General features: G+C 36.0%; 1 pseudogene; it reads right to left on the bottom strand.

The window, feature by feature from the left end:
* Nucleotides 1-16,502, bottom strand: part of LOC102728819 (mitochondrial intermediate peptidase-like) — a 66,417-nt pseudogene that overhangs the window by 4,247 nt on the left and 45,668 nt on the right.

Below are 16,502 nucleotides of genomic sequence, written 5' to 3'. Positions count from 1 at the left end.
CATGGAGCACTGGGTGTTATACGAAAACAATGGATCGTGGATCACTACATCAAAAACTAATGATGTATTGTATGGTGACTAACATAACATAATAAAATTAAAAACTACAAAAAAAGAAAAAAGAAACTTCAACAGTGCTATAAAGCAGTTTGACCTAATTAACATTTATGGATATCAGAATACTCATTTGCTGTAAGTACACATGGAATACTTACCAAGATAAGATCTATTTTAGACCATTAATCAAATCTCAATAAATTTAAAAGGATCCAAGTCTTACAAAATATGTTAACTGACCAATATGGGACCAAATTATAAATCAATAAGAGGAAGACAATTGGAAAATCCTAAATATTTCAAAGTTCAATAACAAACATTTAAGTAACAAATAGATGAATGAAGAAAACCAAAGGGAAATTAAAAGGCACTTCAGTTGGAATGCAAATGAAATCAAAATATTTGTGGGATGCCACTTTAATATTATTTATAAAAAATTTATAGCAAAAAAGGCCCATATTAGAAAAAAAAAGTCTCAAAACAGTGATCTCACTTTTCATCTTACAACACTGGGAAAGAGAGCAAATTAAACCCAGAGTAAGTGGAGACGAGGAAGTAATAGAGTATAAATTAGTCATACCATAAACTAGAAAAAAATAAAGAAACGAAATTGGCTCTTTGAGGAAACCAATAAAATTGATAAATTTCTAGCCAAACTGATGAGGAAAAAGGGATGACAGGAAGAACTAATGTCAGGAATGAGAGGGGTCACACCATGACATCTGCTACAGATTTTTAACGAATAGCAAGAAAATATTGTGAATAATTTCATGCCATTAAATTTGAAACTATGACTGAAATGACCAAATTCTTTAAAAACACAAATTACCAAAGTTCCCTTAAAGAATAAAGAGATATTCTGAGTAGCACTATATCTATCAAAGAAGTTGAACTTATAGGTAAAAAAAAAAATCTTCCCACAAAGAAAACTTAGGGCTCAGATGTCTTCATTGGCTAATTCTACCCAACATCTCAGAAAGAAATAGGAAAAGTTCTACACAAACTCATCCAGATAATTAAAGAGAAGGAAAATAATTTCTAACTCATTATATAATATTAACATTATTTTGACACTAAGACGAGACAGGAACATTAATAGAAGGGAAAACTACAGGCTGGCAACCTTCATGAACACAGATGCTAATATTCCAAACAAGAGTTGAACAAGTAGATTCCAATCACTCATAAATACAATAGTATGCATTGTGAAGAAATAGGATTTATCCTGGAAATTCATGGTTCATTTAATATTCAAAAATTAATCAACATAATATTGCAACACAACCACACTCATTCAGTTATGATTGTCTCTACCTGCTTTCATACCACAATGATGGAATGGAGCAATTGGGAAGAAATATTATGGCCTGCACCGTCCAATATATCTTATACAGTCCTATTGAGGAAAAGATTGCTGATTTCTGGTCTGTAGAAAATCTGAAAACCTAGAAAAAGGCTACCAAAACTAATAAATGAGTTTAGCAAGCAGCAGGATACAAGATCAACATACAAAAATTTACATATACCAGCAATAAAAAATTGGAAATTGAAATTTTAAATGTATAATAACCTAAAAATATGAATGACTTAGGAATAAATCTGAGAAAAAGATGTGAAAAACCTGTAGACTGAAAGTAACAAAATGCTGTTGTGCCATAGTAAGAAGGCTTAAATAAATGCAGAATGTACTATCTTAGGTGGTTGGAAATATTGAGTGCTATTAAGATGGCTACTCTCTCTAAATTGATTCTTTTTTTTTTTTAAAAGATTTTATTTATTTGAGAGAGAGAGAATGAGAGAGAGAGAGCATGAGAGAGGGGAGGGTCAGAGGGAGAAGCAGACTCCCTGCCCAGCAGGGAGCCCGATGCGGGACTCGATCCAGGGACTCCAGGATCATGACCTGAGCCGAAGGCAGTCGCCCAACCAACTGAGCCACCCAGGCGCCCTAAATTGATTCTTAACTTCAATGCAAATCTAATCAAAATTGCAAGAGGCATCCTTCAAAAAATTGACAAATTAATTGCAAAATTTTTATGGATATACAAAGGAGTTTGAAATGCCAAACAACTTTGAAGGAGAACAAAGTTGGTTTGTTGGAAAAATTAAGATTTTAACATGTAGAGAGAGCTTCAGCTCATGCTTTGCACATTTCTATTATTAATGGCCTCTGCACTATGGCCTTGGGTAATATAAATAAAACCAAAGCCAACATTACAGAGCCTTGAAACTGTACCAGTCAGGAATATACTTCTTTAGAATTGTGCAAGAAGGACAAAACAGTCAGGTACGTTTTAGGGTGTACTCAATTTAAATGCCCCAAGAGATAAAGCAGTGCTAAATATACACATATGTGAGGTCAATAAATTAAATAGTTGGTCCTAAAAATATGGATTTTTCCTGTTTTAATGAAAAACTAACTAGAAAATAAAATTTATGGGTCACCTTAGTTCTTTTTTTAATTTAGTTTAATTTTTTTTAAGATTTTATCTATTTGAGAGAGAGAGAGTACAAGCAGGGGGAGGGGCAGAGGGAGAGGGAGAAGCAGACTCCCTGCTGAGCAGGGAGCCCATGCGGGTCTTGATCTCTGGACTCCGGGATCATGACCTGAGCCAAAAGCAGATGGTTAATGGACTGAGCCACCCAGGCACCCCAGGTCACCTTAGTTCTATGTTCAAATTACCTTGGTGTCTTTATGGCCAACACTTCTGAATCGGGAAGGAGGGACCAAAAGTACCTAACAAATGTGCATATAGCTGAATATAAAAATAAGAGTTATTCAGAAAAAAAGAATAACTAATGATATCTAAAGCCCACCATTTCAGGAAGAAGATGAAACTTTAAACAAATATTCAGAATTGTAAGCAAATTGAATATACAAAAAGGAGATAATTGGATAAAATACAAAAAGAAAACCCCAAGACTATGAACTTGGATAATTCACAGGATATAGCCTTGACAGAGTATGTATAAAGAGGCGTGAGAAAAAGCATTTTTTTTCTGCCATGTTATCTACAGAGGGTAACTTTGCTAAATTTATCAAAAAAGAAATTGGTCGCATTCTATTAATACTAGTGCCAGAAGACTAACATAATTATTCTGCATTCTTCCTTATGTGGAAAAAGGAACTGATTTTTTTTTATGTTATGTTAATCACCATACATTACATCATTAGTTTTTGATGTAGTGTTCCATGATTCATTGTTTGCATATAACACCCAGTGCTCCATTCAATACGTGCCCTCCTTGATACCCATCACCGGGCTAACCCATCCCCCCACCCCCCTCCCCGCTAGAACCCTCAGTTTGTTTCTCAGAGTCCATAGTCTCTCATGGTTCATCTTGAGACAAAAAATCTATGTTTTAAAACAGTTTAATTAAATGGAATAATACGTAACAAGAAACCAAGTAAACGTATTAGTTGGAAGTTTTGAATTCAAATTAGCCTAAATCACATGGCTGATTTTTATAGAAAATAAATACCAATAGGATTCCAAAAAAGAAAGAAGAAAAGGATCATATGAGGGGTAGGAGGGTCATACAAAATTTGTAGAACTGGAAAATAAATTGAAAAAGGAAGTAATAGGCAATCTAAAGGGCAACCCTGAAAGAAAAGTACTGAGAGGTGGAAAGGAGAAGCAGCCTGAGAAGAAGGGGTTTGATGATTTAAAGGGAAAGATATAACATAGATTTTGATCCTGAAATTTCATTCTCATTTAAGTAATGATTATTTTTCTCTCTCATTATTCTGACTGGGGTAAAGAGAGTAATCAATGAACTTCTACAATTTATGCCACACACAAACACACATATTCACACAGAGACTAGTTAACATCACACATATAAGTCTACTGGTGGCTGAGGATAGAAATTTCCAACCAAAAGCTGCTCCATAAGTAGTAAGATATAATTGTGTTAATGGCCATGTGACAAGGCATAAATCTGCAGCTAATACCTGCTCAGAGCCATTTACCTAAGGTTTATTAGCTCTGGTTACTGTTCCTTTTATTTGTCAACAATAGGAACTATTTTTCCAGACAATAGGAAAATTCAGAGGCATAGTATAAATAAATCATCTTAGGGATATAAACATTTTGGTGAATTATAGTCTCCCTAAAGCTAAAGGGAATCTTGTAGCTACCTATCTTGCTGTTGCTTTAACTTGACACCAGCTTTAAAATTTAAGATTGGAAACTTGTGTTTTTATTTCTATTTTTTTTTAAGATTTTATTTATTTATTTGAGAGAGAGAATGAGATAGAGAGAGCATGAGAGGGGGGAGGGTCAGAGGGAGAAGCAGACTCCCTGCTGAGTGGGGAGCCTGAGTGGGACTCGATCCCGGGACTCCAGGATCATGACCTGAGCCGAAGGCAGCCGCTTAACCAACTGAGCCACCCAGGCGCCCCTTTATTTCTATTTTAAAGTGATATCTCCCTTATTGGTAAGTCAATTTTTACTTGATCTATGTAGAAAGATCATATTCTGGGTAACCAATAGGTATGGATATAGATAGATAGAGAAAGATTTATTATAGGAATTGACCCACACAAATGTGGAGGCTGAGAAGTCCTATGATCTGCCACCTGCAAAGTGAAGAACCAGGAGAGCCAGTGGTATAGTTCAGTCCGAGTCTGACAGCCTGAGAACAGGGTAGCTGATGGCATAAGTCCTGGTCTGAGTCTGAAGCCTCAAGAACGAGGAGCGTGCAAGTAGGGGGGCACAAGATGGATCCGGGAGCACCCATTTATGAGGACAGGAGAATACAGACATTTCAGCTCTAGCAGAGAAAGAAAATCCACCCTTATTCCACCTTTTTATTCTGTTCAAGCACTCAGGGGATTGTAAGATGTTCACCCACATTGGTGAAGGCAATCTTCTTTACTAAGTCTACTGATTCGGGGCGCCTGAGTGGCTCAGTTGGTTAAGCAACTGCCTTCAGCTCAGGTCATGATCCTGGAGTCCCAGGATCGAGTCCCGCATGGGGCTCCCTGCTCGGAGGGAGTCTGCTTCTCCCTCTGGCCCTCCCCTCTCTCATGCTCTCTCTCTCTCATTCTCTCTCTCTCAAATAAATAAAATCTTAAAAAAAAAAAAGTCTACTGATTCAAATGCTTATCTCTTTTAGAGATGCACTCACAGAAACACCCAGAAATAATGTTCACCAGCTATCTGGGCATCTTTACCCAGTCAAGATGACATATAAAATTAATGATCACAATAACCTAGATATTGCAGAATGTAATTTTCAAAGATAGCTGTACTAATATTTATCCTAACTCCCACTTTCCCATTGAGAGGTAGATCTATGTTTCCTTCCCCATAAACTGGATGGAGCTGTGTAACTGCCTTGATCAATAAACTCCACAGGAAATGACGCTGCATAGCTTTTGCGGCTAGGTCATAAATGGCAACAGGATTACTTGAGGCTGGCCTCTTTCTCTCTCTCCCTGTTCAAGTGCTCTCATAGCCATGCTGGGACATCAAAAATTAAAGGCACAAAATACTGCAGAAGGCATTTCCATGGAGAAAGGTAAACAACTCGGCAGTCACTCTTCCATAAGAACACTGGTTATTTTTGTGCACAAGGCAAGAGACTGACATTCCCAAGATTTGGACAAAGACATTAAAATAAGTGACTAAATCAATATAGCCTTCAATAATCATCTGAGGCTGGAGAGAATACAATAATAACAGTAACAATGACACATTAAGAGTTGAGGATCCAGAATTCTACCGAGAAAAGAAGAGTGGTGAATTAAGGTTTCAGTCTGCCAATTTTCCCCTCAAAAATGTTTGTTAATTTCAGAAGCTATTTAGGACATTAACCTAAGGGACAAAACAGAAAGTTTCCAAAAAGCAGAGCTGAAGGCTTAGAGTTAGGACCTCTGCAGCAAGTAATACTCTGGTGATAGCCTCAATTTCTGATGTGGATGACATTTTCAGTTGATGAAGCTCTAGTAGTGGAAATTATTTAGAGGTAAACAGAGCCCTAACAGACATGCAATCTCACGCACAGCTGAGTCAGTATATGACTGAATTAAATCAATCGCTTAACCTGTCTAGGAAAGTAAAAACTGACAAAAATAAAAAGGGAAGTAGATAGATGTGAAAACCAAATAGGATATTTGAACATATTTTTTTCAGTATCTGAGGGGAAAAAAAGGATTTTAAGAAAATTGTTTGAAGTAATTCTAGGAAGATGCAATAGAAAGAGCAGGATTCTGTCTCCCTACCTAGACAACAATTGCATTAGTAGAATCTGTTTGCTTTAACTATTTTGGAACTCTGAGTAGATTGAAGGCTTGCATCTTCCAGGAGAAAGCTTGGGTGGCAAGTTACAGTTAAATGTGGTCATTCAGTTCTTAGCACAGTAGTAGCTACCTGTCTCCTATGGCAGACAACTACATACATGGTTCAGGGTCAGCTGTACAGAGCATGTGGGAGCCAGGATGGGAAAAAAGGGCACTGTCCTCCAAATATTGGGAATGTGGTAACTGATTGTTATCAGACATGCAGACAGACACAGGGGCAGCCATTGTTGTTGAACCTCCTCCCACTGTTGCAAGCCCTTCTCCCTTCCAGAGCATTTAAAGTGACTTTCATAGCATTTAAAGGGCTAGCATCTTTCCTTCATCTTCATTTTTCTCTTTTATCCCTCTGGGAGCCAGACATTGAAGACTGGGACATTCAAAAGCTGCTGCATATGCAGGGGGAATTAGAAAGACATTGTGCATGACCATGGGAAAACGCAGGCTCAGAAAAGACCTGAGAAGACATTACCTTTACACTTAATCCTGATCTTCAGCCTAGAGAGTCTACAACAGTAAAATAAACAAAACCCACAGCAAACCCTAGGGAAGGTAGGAATGGGGGGATCTGATTTCCAGAGTTACTACATTATTAGATTCAAATGTCTAGTTTTAAACCTAAAATCTCAAGGCATACAAAGAAATAGCAAATTATGGCCCACTCAAAGGAAAAAATAAACCAACACAACTGTCCCTCAAAAAGATCTGATAGTGAATCTATTAGACAAAAACTTTGAAACAATTATCTTAAAGATACTCAAAGAGCTAAAGGAAGTCATGGAGAAAGTCAAGAAAATTATGTATGAACAAGATGGAAATATCAAAAAAGTAATAGAAAACATGAAATAAACGAAGAAGAAATTCTGGAGATGAGAAGTGCAAGGACTGATGTGAAAAATTCACTGAAGAGATTCAAAGGCAGATTTGAGCATGTAAATGAAAAAATCAGTGAATGTGAAGATAGGACAATGAAAAGTATCAAGTCTGAGGAATAGAAAGAAAAAAAGTCTAAAGAAAAGTGAATAGAGCCTGAGAAACAAGTGGGACACCATCAAGTGGACCAACATATGCATCATGGGAGTCCCACAAAAAAAGATGCCAAGAAGAAACACAATATTTGAAAAAATAATGGCTGAAAACTTCCCAAATTTGAAGGAAAATGTGAATATTAACATCCAAGAAGCTTAATGACCTCCAAGTATGATGAATCAGAGACACCCACAATGAGACACATGGTAATCAAACTGTTAAAAGACAATGCCAGGGTGCCTGGGTGGCTCAGTTGGTTAAGCGACTGCCTTCAGCTCAGGTTATGATCCTGGAGTCCCGGGATCGAGTCCCATATCGGGCTCCCTGCTCAGTGGGGGGTCTGCTTCTCCCTCTGACTCTCTTCCCTCTCGTGCTCTCTCTATCTCATTCTCTCTCTCAAATAAATAAATAAAATCTTTAGAGAAAAAAATAAAAAAAAATAAAAGACAATGACAAAGAGAATTTTGGAAGGACGAGGAAGAAGTGAATCATATCATAGGAGGGCTCCTCAGCAAGATTATCAACAGATTTCTCAACAAAAACTTTAGAGATCAAAGGCAGTTAGTTGATATAGTCAAAATGCTAAAGAAAAATATTGATGCAGAATCCTATATCCAGCAGAACGGTCATTCAAAAGGAGGAAAAAATAAAGATATTCTCAGATAAACAAGAACTGAGGGAGATCATTACCATTAGATCTTCTCTGTAAAAATGCTAGAAAAAATTATCTGAGAATAAAGTGAAAATATTTTTATTTGCTGTCTTTTTATGTAGCAAATTCCAAAGAATCTGAGATAAAATATTAAACAAAATAAATGAATTTGACCAACAAGCTTGCTGAAGAAAACAAAGTCTCTGTAGTCACAAATAAAGGATAAAATTTAAAAAGAAATCACTTGTAAAAACAACAGAAAACATCAAGTACCGAGGAATACATCTAAAATTGTGTTACTCCAAAAGGTATCTAACATCTATGAGACAAATTAAAGATGGTCCAATTAAACGGAAATATATGTTCAAGATTTGAATGACTCAATATTGCTAAACATCTCATACCTTGCCAAATTTACCAATAGTATTAATGTAATCCCAATAGGCATCTTTGTCAAAATTGAAAGCTGATTCTTCAAATTGTAGGAAATTGAAAAGTACCAAGAAGAACCTATAGAATTTTAAAGAAGATAAAATTGGAGGGCATATCACATCAGACATCAAGACTCTTTATAATGCCACTATAAATAAAACAAACCAGTACAGGTAACAGAATACACAAACCAACTAATGGAAAAAAAAATAGATTCCTGACACATTTCAACATAAATATGGTCACTGGATTTAAAAAGCTGAAATGTGGCTGGAGAAAGAATGGTCTTTTAATAAATGGTGCTGGATTTAACTGATACGTAGCAGAAAAAAGATCTTGAAAAATACCTTACAGCATAAACAAATATCAATTCCAGATGGAATGCTCTCCTGAATGTGAAAAGTAAAACTAAAACTTACTGATCATAATATTACAGAATATCTCCATAATCCTGAGATAAGCACAGATTTATCAAAGGACAGGAAATCACACAAAACATGCATGAACATTTTATTTAATAAATAATCTGACTTCATTAAAATTAAGGACTTTTGTTCCCCTAAATAATTTTCATATGTCATACAATGGATTTGCATCTGAAATATATAAAGAATACCTTCAAATTCATAAGAAAAAGAGGAAAGTCTCTCTTAAAAATATGCAATAGTTTTGAACAGATAATTCAGTGAAAATGATGCCTTGTTCTCATAATGATATGAGAAAAGACTTTGTTATTTGTAATCAGTGATTTACAAATGAAAATCAAAATGAGATACATACCCTTATATACCTACAGTGCTAGACTAAAAATCAATATGTAAACAAATTGTCGATAACAGATGAGAAACAAACTCTCAAACACGGTTAGCAAGCTGTTTTAGGAAAAATGGCAGTGTCTACTAAACATATCCTAAGACACCAGTGTCATTTCTAGGAATCTACCTAATGGAAATGAGACCATACACCATCAACAGACATGTACATTAATGTTTATAGTGGCTTAATTATTTAGAGACACAACCTGGAATAAAAAATGTGTATCAACAGTAAGATGGATAAATGCATTTTATGTGCAATTTATTGTATATATAGCATACATCAAAGAAAATATTAAAAAATCTTCCTAGTTTGCATTTATTAAGCTATGTTTTTGGTAGGAGCCATGAAAGCTAATATCTATAAGGGCTCATGATGCAACATGCACCATCTAAATGAGACAAACCATGCACAGCTCCAGCAAAATGCTATCATAACAGATTGTGAATCCAGTGTGGCCATATTTTCTAATATGTTAAAGAAACTAGAATTTTTTTTCTAAACTGTATTTTATAATACATTATGGAAGCTAGATGTTTTGTGGAATTTTCTAATTTTAAGTGTCCCTTTTATCTCCTAAAACATATCCCAGCATAAAAAATGTAAAATGTCTTTGGTCCAGGGGCAAATGTTTGGTGCTCATTGAGATCTCAGTATGGTCATTACTACCAGCCGTTTACCCAAAGAATACAAAAAACACTAATTTGAAAGGATATATGCACCCCATGTTTATTGCAGCATTATTTACAAGAGCCAAATTATGGAAGCAGCCCAAGCATCCGTCCATAGATGAATGGATAAAGAAGACATGGTATATATATACAATGGAATATTACTGTCACAAAAAGAATGAAATCTTGCCATTTGCCATGACATGGATGAAGCTAGAGAATATAATGCTCAGTGAAATAAGTCAGTCAGAGTAAGACGAATACCATATGATTTTACTCATAAGTGGAATTAAAAAACAAAATAAGGGAACAAAGGAAGAAAAAGAGACAAACCAAAAAGCAGACTCTTAACTATAGAGAACAAACAGATGGTCACCAGAGGCGAGGTGGGTGGGGGGGTGGGGGAAATAGGGAAAGGGGGTTAAGAGTATACTTATCTTGATGAGCACCAGGTGATGTATGGAACTGTTAGATCACTATATTGTACTATGTAAACTACACTGGAATTAAAGCAAAATTTTAAAAATCTTGAAAATAGATTTCTTCGTAATTTTTTTTGGCGGGGGAGAGATGTCTATTTGCCCCTTTGTATTTGCTTAGGCAACCTCTGTGCAGTGTTAAGTTTTTGTTGTTATTGCTGTTTTTTCCTTATCATGGCATATTTCCCTCTTAGGTACCTTAGCTTTCACAAGTCACTTTTATTCTTTTAGCCAGATCAGCTGACTGTTAATGAATAACATTCCGCACTGAATCATCAATATGGAAAGGTTGCAATCCAATTGCTTGTCAGGATGTATAACGTCAAATCGGCTATTGCTCAATATTTATGAAAAGCGAGTTGAGAGGCCAAATATTTATGGGAAAATTTCTGAATGGTAAGCACTGCACTCATATCTCTAAATACTCTAAATAGCTATCTGCAAATTAATCCATAGTGTAAGTTTACCAGCAGCCTGGATCACATAATTTTACCACCTCCTAATACAAGAGCATTTACAGAATTGCATTTTGGCTAGATGCCATCATCATGCAATGAGGGCTAGTATAAGAAACATCCCTAAGGCATTTGTGGCTTTTATGCTACATACTGCTTTTCCTATGACAAATCCCCAGAGAAATCTCTCTCTGATCTTAGTATCAGGAAAAGGCGTGCTTGCTAATTGAATTGCTTTTGTTTCATGGACCCTCTGATTTATGTGCTTCTCTACTTCTCAAAATAAGGGTACCTGGAAGTAGATCCATGTAAAGAAAGCTAGAGAATGAATGTTGAGTATGGATATTTTCTCTGGAAAATTAACTTCATTCAAACATGTAGAGAAACATTCTGAATTCTGGGGCTCTCAAAACACTTTGCCACACACGGGCATAAATAAATTCATCAAAATTCAATGTCTTCATTTTGATAATCAATATTTTTAGCTTTTCATTTATTTTGTTTCACAAACATCTTACAAGCATAAATTTGACCATAAGTTTAAATCCACTAAAAATGTGCAAGAAAATTTAGACTATAAAGATATGAAATAATTAAGACTATGACAGATAAGGAATCGTTTCTGATGTAACCCCCAAGGATTTTGACAAGAAATGTGAAAGCATTAATCAATTATACCAAGAAATTTGGTAGAAAACATACTCAAATGCTTACATGAAATACATACTGAAATAAAGATGAACTCTGATTCCTTTTATACAAAAAAAACCTGAAATATGACAACCTGAATATATGACCTTCATGTAATTCTTCGTACGTATTTAGTCCTTCTTGTCTTATTCATCATATCGTTAAAGACTGACTTACAAAATTGTAATTTTACCATATACTATTTGAGCCTGAAATTTCACTTAACCACTACAAAACAAAATGGTGGATGTTGTGAGTTCACATGAAAGATTACTGTGTTTCCTTCGCTGTGCAGAAGTTTTTATCTTGATGAAGTCCCAACAGTTTATTTTTGCTTTTGTTTCCCTTGCCTCAAGAGAAGTATCTAGTAAGAAGTTGCTACAGCCAATGTCAAGGAGGTTACTGCTTGTGCTCTCCTTTAGGATTTTGATGGTTTCCTGTCTCACATTTAGGTCTTTCATCCATTTTAAACTTATTTTTGTGTACAGCGTAAGAAAGTGGTCCAGTTTCATTCTTTTGCATGTTGTTCTCCAGTTTTCCCAACACCATTTGTTGAAGAGACTGTCTTTTTTTCGTTGGATATTCTTTCCTGCTTTGTTGCAGATTCATTGACCATAGAGTTCTGACCCATAGAGTTGTGGCTCTAATTTTAGGTTTTTTATTCTGTTCCATTGATCTATATGCCTGTTTTTGTGGCAGTACCAGACTGCCTTAATCACTACAGCTTGAAACAAGTGTGTGAGGTAAGGACAAGAGGACACTAAATGCTCTAAAAGGTAAAGAACAGGACACTAACAAGGTTCATACTAGAATCAGACATTCACATTAACAATATTGAATGCAAGGAGATCAATACCTCCAGATTTTTAAAGGCTCGTGGTTATGAACACACAACTACAAATCAAATCGAAACAGGCAAAATAGACATTACCATATACAGTGTTTTTCAGAAGACAGCCACCTTTCCAAATGTTCCTTTTAAAAAAGGCTCAGGACATCACTCATCATCAGGGAAATGCAAATCAAAACCACAATGAGATATCACCTCACATCTGTTGCAAAGGCCAGAATAAAAAAAGACAAGAAATAACAAGTGTGGGCAAGTGTGGAAAAAAAGGAACTTTTGTGCACTCTTGGTGGGAATCTAAGTTGGTGCAGCCACTGTGGAAACAATATGGAGGTTCCTTAAAAAATCAAAAATAGAATTACCATACTAGGTAATTACCACTACTAGGTTCTTACCCAAAGAGAATGAAAACTAATTCGAAAAGATATATTCACTCCTATGTTTAACACAGCGTTATTTACAATAGCCAAGATACAGAAGCCACCCAAGTGTCCATCAATAGGTAAATGGATAAAGAAGAGGTAATATGAATACAAGGGCATATCAGCCATAAAAAGGGTGAGATCTTGCCATCTGTAACATCATGGATAGACCTAGAGGGTATTATGCTAAGTAAAATAAGTCAGACAGAAAAAGACAAATACCATATGATTTCACTTATATGTGGAATCTGAAAAACAACATAAATGAATAACCAAACAAAAATCAGAAACAGGCTCATAAATACAGAGAATGAACTGATGGCTGGCAGAGGGGACGGTGGTGGGGGGATGGGCATCGTGGGTGACAGAGTGGGAGGTACAAGCTTCCTGTTATGCAGTGAATAAGTCATGGGGACAAAAGCTACAGCATAGGGAATATAGTCAATGGTTTTATAACAGTGCTACACTTGTACTGAGACACCTGAAACAGACTGTGTTGGCTGACCGGAATTTAAATAAAAAATTTAAAAAAAAAGAATGCAAGATAGAATGCATTTAAGTTTTTCCCCTGAATCATTCACCTAGAGAAGCAGAGTTAGTGGATTTTGGCTAAAACACCTTTTTGACTGTTTTAGTATCATATGTTATGCATATATTAATATTTTAATAATCATAATTGTGTAAATGCTGTCCACTAGTTTTCCCTTCAGAATAAACATACAGGAAAAAATGGAAAATACTGAATTATAGTTACTGACCGGAATATAAATATCATAAATAACATAGTCAGTATTCTTGAAATAATATTGTAATAGCAGCTGGTAAGTGAAAAGGAGACTGCAGACGGTGACCAAATTGTAGGCTTACTAAAACGCTAAAATATAATTTCTAATATTGACAGATTAAGACGTAATTTTAAAATATATCATATAAATAAAAATAACCACGAAACACAAAATTTGAGAGCAGTGAACGAAGAGGAGGGTATGTTTCCATAAGCTAAATTCTTTAGTAGTTAACAAATATCTGAAATTAAGGAATGGACATAAATGCATGGTATGTAAATTTTATTAAAAAGATTAAGACATTTATTTTATTTATTTGAGGGAGGGAGAGAGAGAGAGCACGTGCACACACGAGAGAGCACAAGCGGTGGAGAGGGAGAGGCAGGTTTCCCGCGGAGCAGGGAGCCCAATGCGGGACTCGAACCCAGGACCCTGGGATCATGACCTGAGCTGAGGGCAGATGCCCAACCGACTGAGCCACTCAGGTGCCCCCCAGATGAAGACAACTTTTAAAAGTGGTTTCTTTTAGGAGGACATAATTTAGGATAATATAGAGCAGAAATTTTTATTTTTAAATTTATTTTTTTAAGATTTTATTTATTTGCCAGAGAGAGAAAGAGAGAGCACAAGCAGGGGGAGTGGCAGGCAGAGGGAGAAGCAGGCTTCCCACCGAGCAAGGAGCCTGATGCGGGGCTCAATCCCAGGACCCCGGGATCATGACCTGAGCCGAAGGCCGATGCTTAACCAACTGAGCCACTCAGGCGCCCGAAATTTTTATTTTTAATTGTACAACCCTCAGTTCTGTTTAATCATGTTTTAGCCATTTGATTGTGTTACTCAACATCAGATTATTTTTATGAAGCATGACAACTTGGTTTTACATCCAATTTTTTAGAGCTAAAAAGAGAGAATTACCAATAATGCAGCAAGCATTAAAGAAGGATATATGTGTTTTATTTCCTTCAAGATGAGCTATAAAAGCATCTTGACAGATAATGTGACCGCAGTAAAAGAACAGCTGGTCAAACCTTGGGTTATAAATATAGTTACACTTAGGGGCGCCTGGGTGGTTCAGTCGGTTGAGTGTCTATCTTCAGCTCAGGTCATGATCTTGGGGTCCTGGGACTGAGCTCTGCGTAGAGCTCCTTGTTCAGCATGGAGCCTGCGTGTCCTTCCCCTTTCCTCTCTGCTCCTCCCCCACTTGCGGGCTCTTTCTCTCTCTCTCTCCCTGCAAATAAATAAAACCTTAAATAAATAAATTTATATTGACTATGATTCAAAAACGAGATTACCAAATCCATGTATAATGCTATCAAATGCTTTTTAATGTACTCCTATTTAAACAATAGCTTCTTAAATACAGGACAAAATTTTTATATTAAAGCTCATGGAGCACTGGGTGTTATACGCAAACAATGAATCATGGATCACTACATAAAAACTAATGATGTAATGTATGGTGATTAACATAACATAATAAAAAAAATAAAATTTATGAAACACTAGTGAAAGGACCATTTTGTACATCTTTAATGAGGATACATTTTATATAAAGTGCCTAACTGTGAAATCAATGATGAACACATTTTCAAATGATATCAATTTTTAAAAGATCTTATTTATTTATTCATTTATTTATTTGAGAGAGAAAGAGAGAGAGTAGGCAGGGGCAAGGGGCAGAGGGAGAAGGGGAGAATCTCAAGCAGACTCCGTGCTGAGCATGGAGCCCACACAGGGCTCAATCTCATGACCCTGAGATCATGACCTGAACCAAAATCAAGAGTCGGGTGGTTTAACTGACTGAGCCACCCAGGTGCCCCCAAATGATATCGACTTCAAATCACTTTAAAAATAATATGCGGAATGTCTGTAGACTCGATAACACTATGAGTTATATAATACATTTCAACGGCTTTTGCAGACCAAATGTATTAGTCGCCTCCATATTATTGTATCACTAGCTTACCTCCAGGCATCTACTTCAGGTTTTCACAATGTGGAAAATACCTATCTTGTTGTAAAAGTGATAAAGTTTATTAAAATCAGTGACTAATTCATTGATCTTTGTGGAGCTTTTTATGAAGGAATGTAAAATTGTGTTGACTTACTCTAATATAAAAGTATACCTTCCATCATGGTTTTGCAAATTCACTATCTAATTGAACCTGACAACATCACAGTAATGATATTTAAGTTCAGTTGGTAGATAAAGAGAGTTGATTGCTTGAGCCTTCTTTACATATGATGAAAGTTATACTTTAGTTATAAAATAAGTAACATTCCCAGTCATTTTTCCTCACAGTGAAATTCCTTTGATGGGTATTTAACTGAGATAGAAAAAAACGAACTTCACTATTGAGCCATGGAGCCTTCAACTCAATCATAAAGCATAATGAATTTGATCGCCAGTCAAAAAGATGTATTGCTTACTACTTTGCTAAAACTGGGCAATGACGGCAGCTGGGTGGCTCAGTTGTTAAGCGTCTGCCTTCGGCTCAGGTCATGATCCCGGAGTCCTGGGATCGAGCCCCGCATCGGGCTCTCTGCTCAGTGGGAAACCTGCTTCTCCCTCTCCCATTCCCCCTGCTTCTGTTCCCTCTCTCACTGACTCTCTCTGTCAAATAAATAAATAAAATCTTTAAAAAACAAAAACACAAAGAAAAACAAACAAAAAAAACTGGGCAATGAGCTTCTCTTTCAAGAAATATGGTAGGTCAAGTACTCAAAGAGGCCTTTCTCATAATGATCAACTATAATTCTAGATAAAAATGTTTTTACCTGTTTAAATGGTTGATATAACAGAGAAAATCAGAAGGTATTCTTAGAGTCAAAGGAAAAGAAAAAGAAAGGAAGGAAGAAAAGATGG

Source organism: Leptonychotes weddellii, chromosome 6 (genome assembly GCF_054177405.1).
Source record: "Leptonychotes weddellii isolate Sample4059 chromosome 6, ASM5417740v2, whole genome shotgun sequence".
Taxonomy (NCBI): domain Eukaryota; kingdom Metazoa; phylum Chordata; class Mammalia; order Carnivora; family Phocidae; genus Leptonychotes; species Leptonychotes weddellii.
Note: the sequence above shows the minus strand (reverse complement) of the source record. Positions and strands in the feature narration are given on the sequence as shown.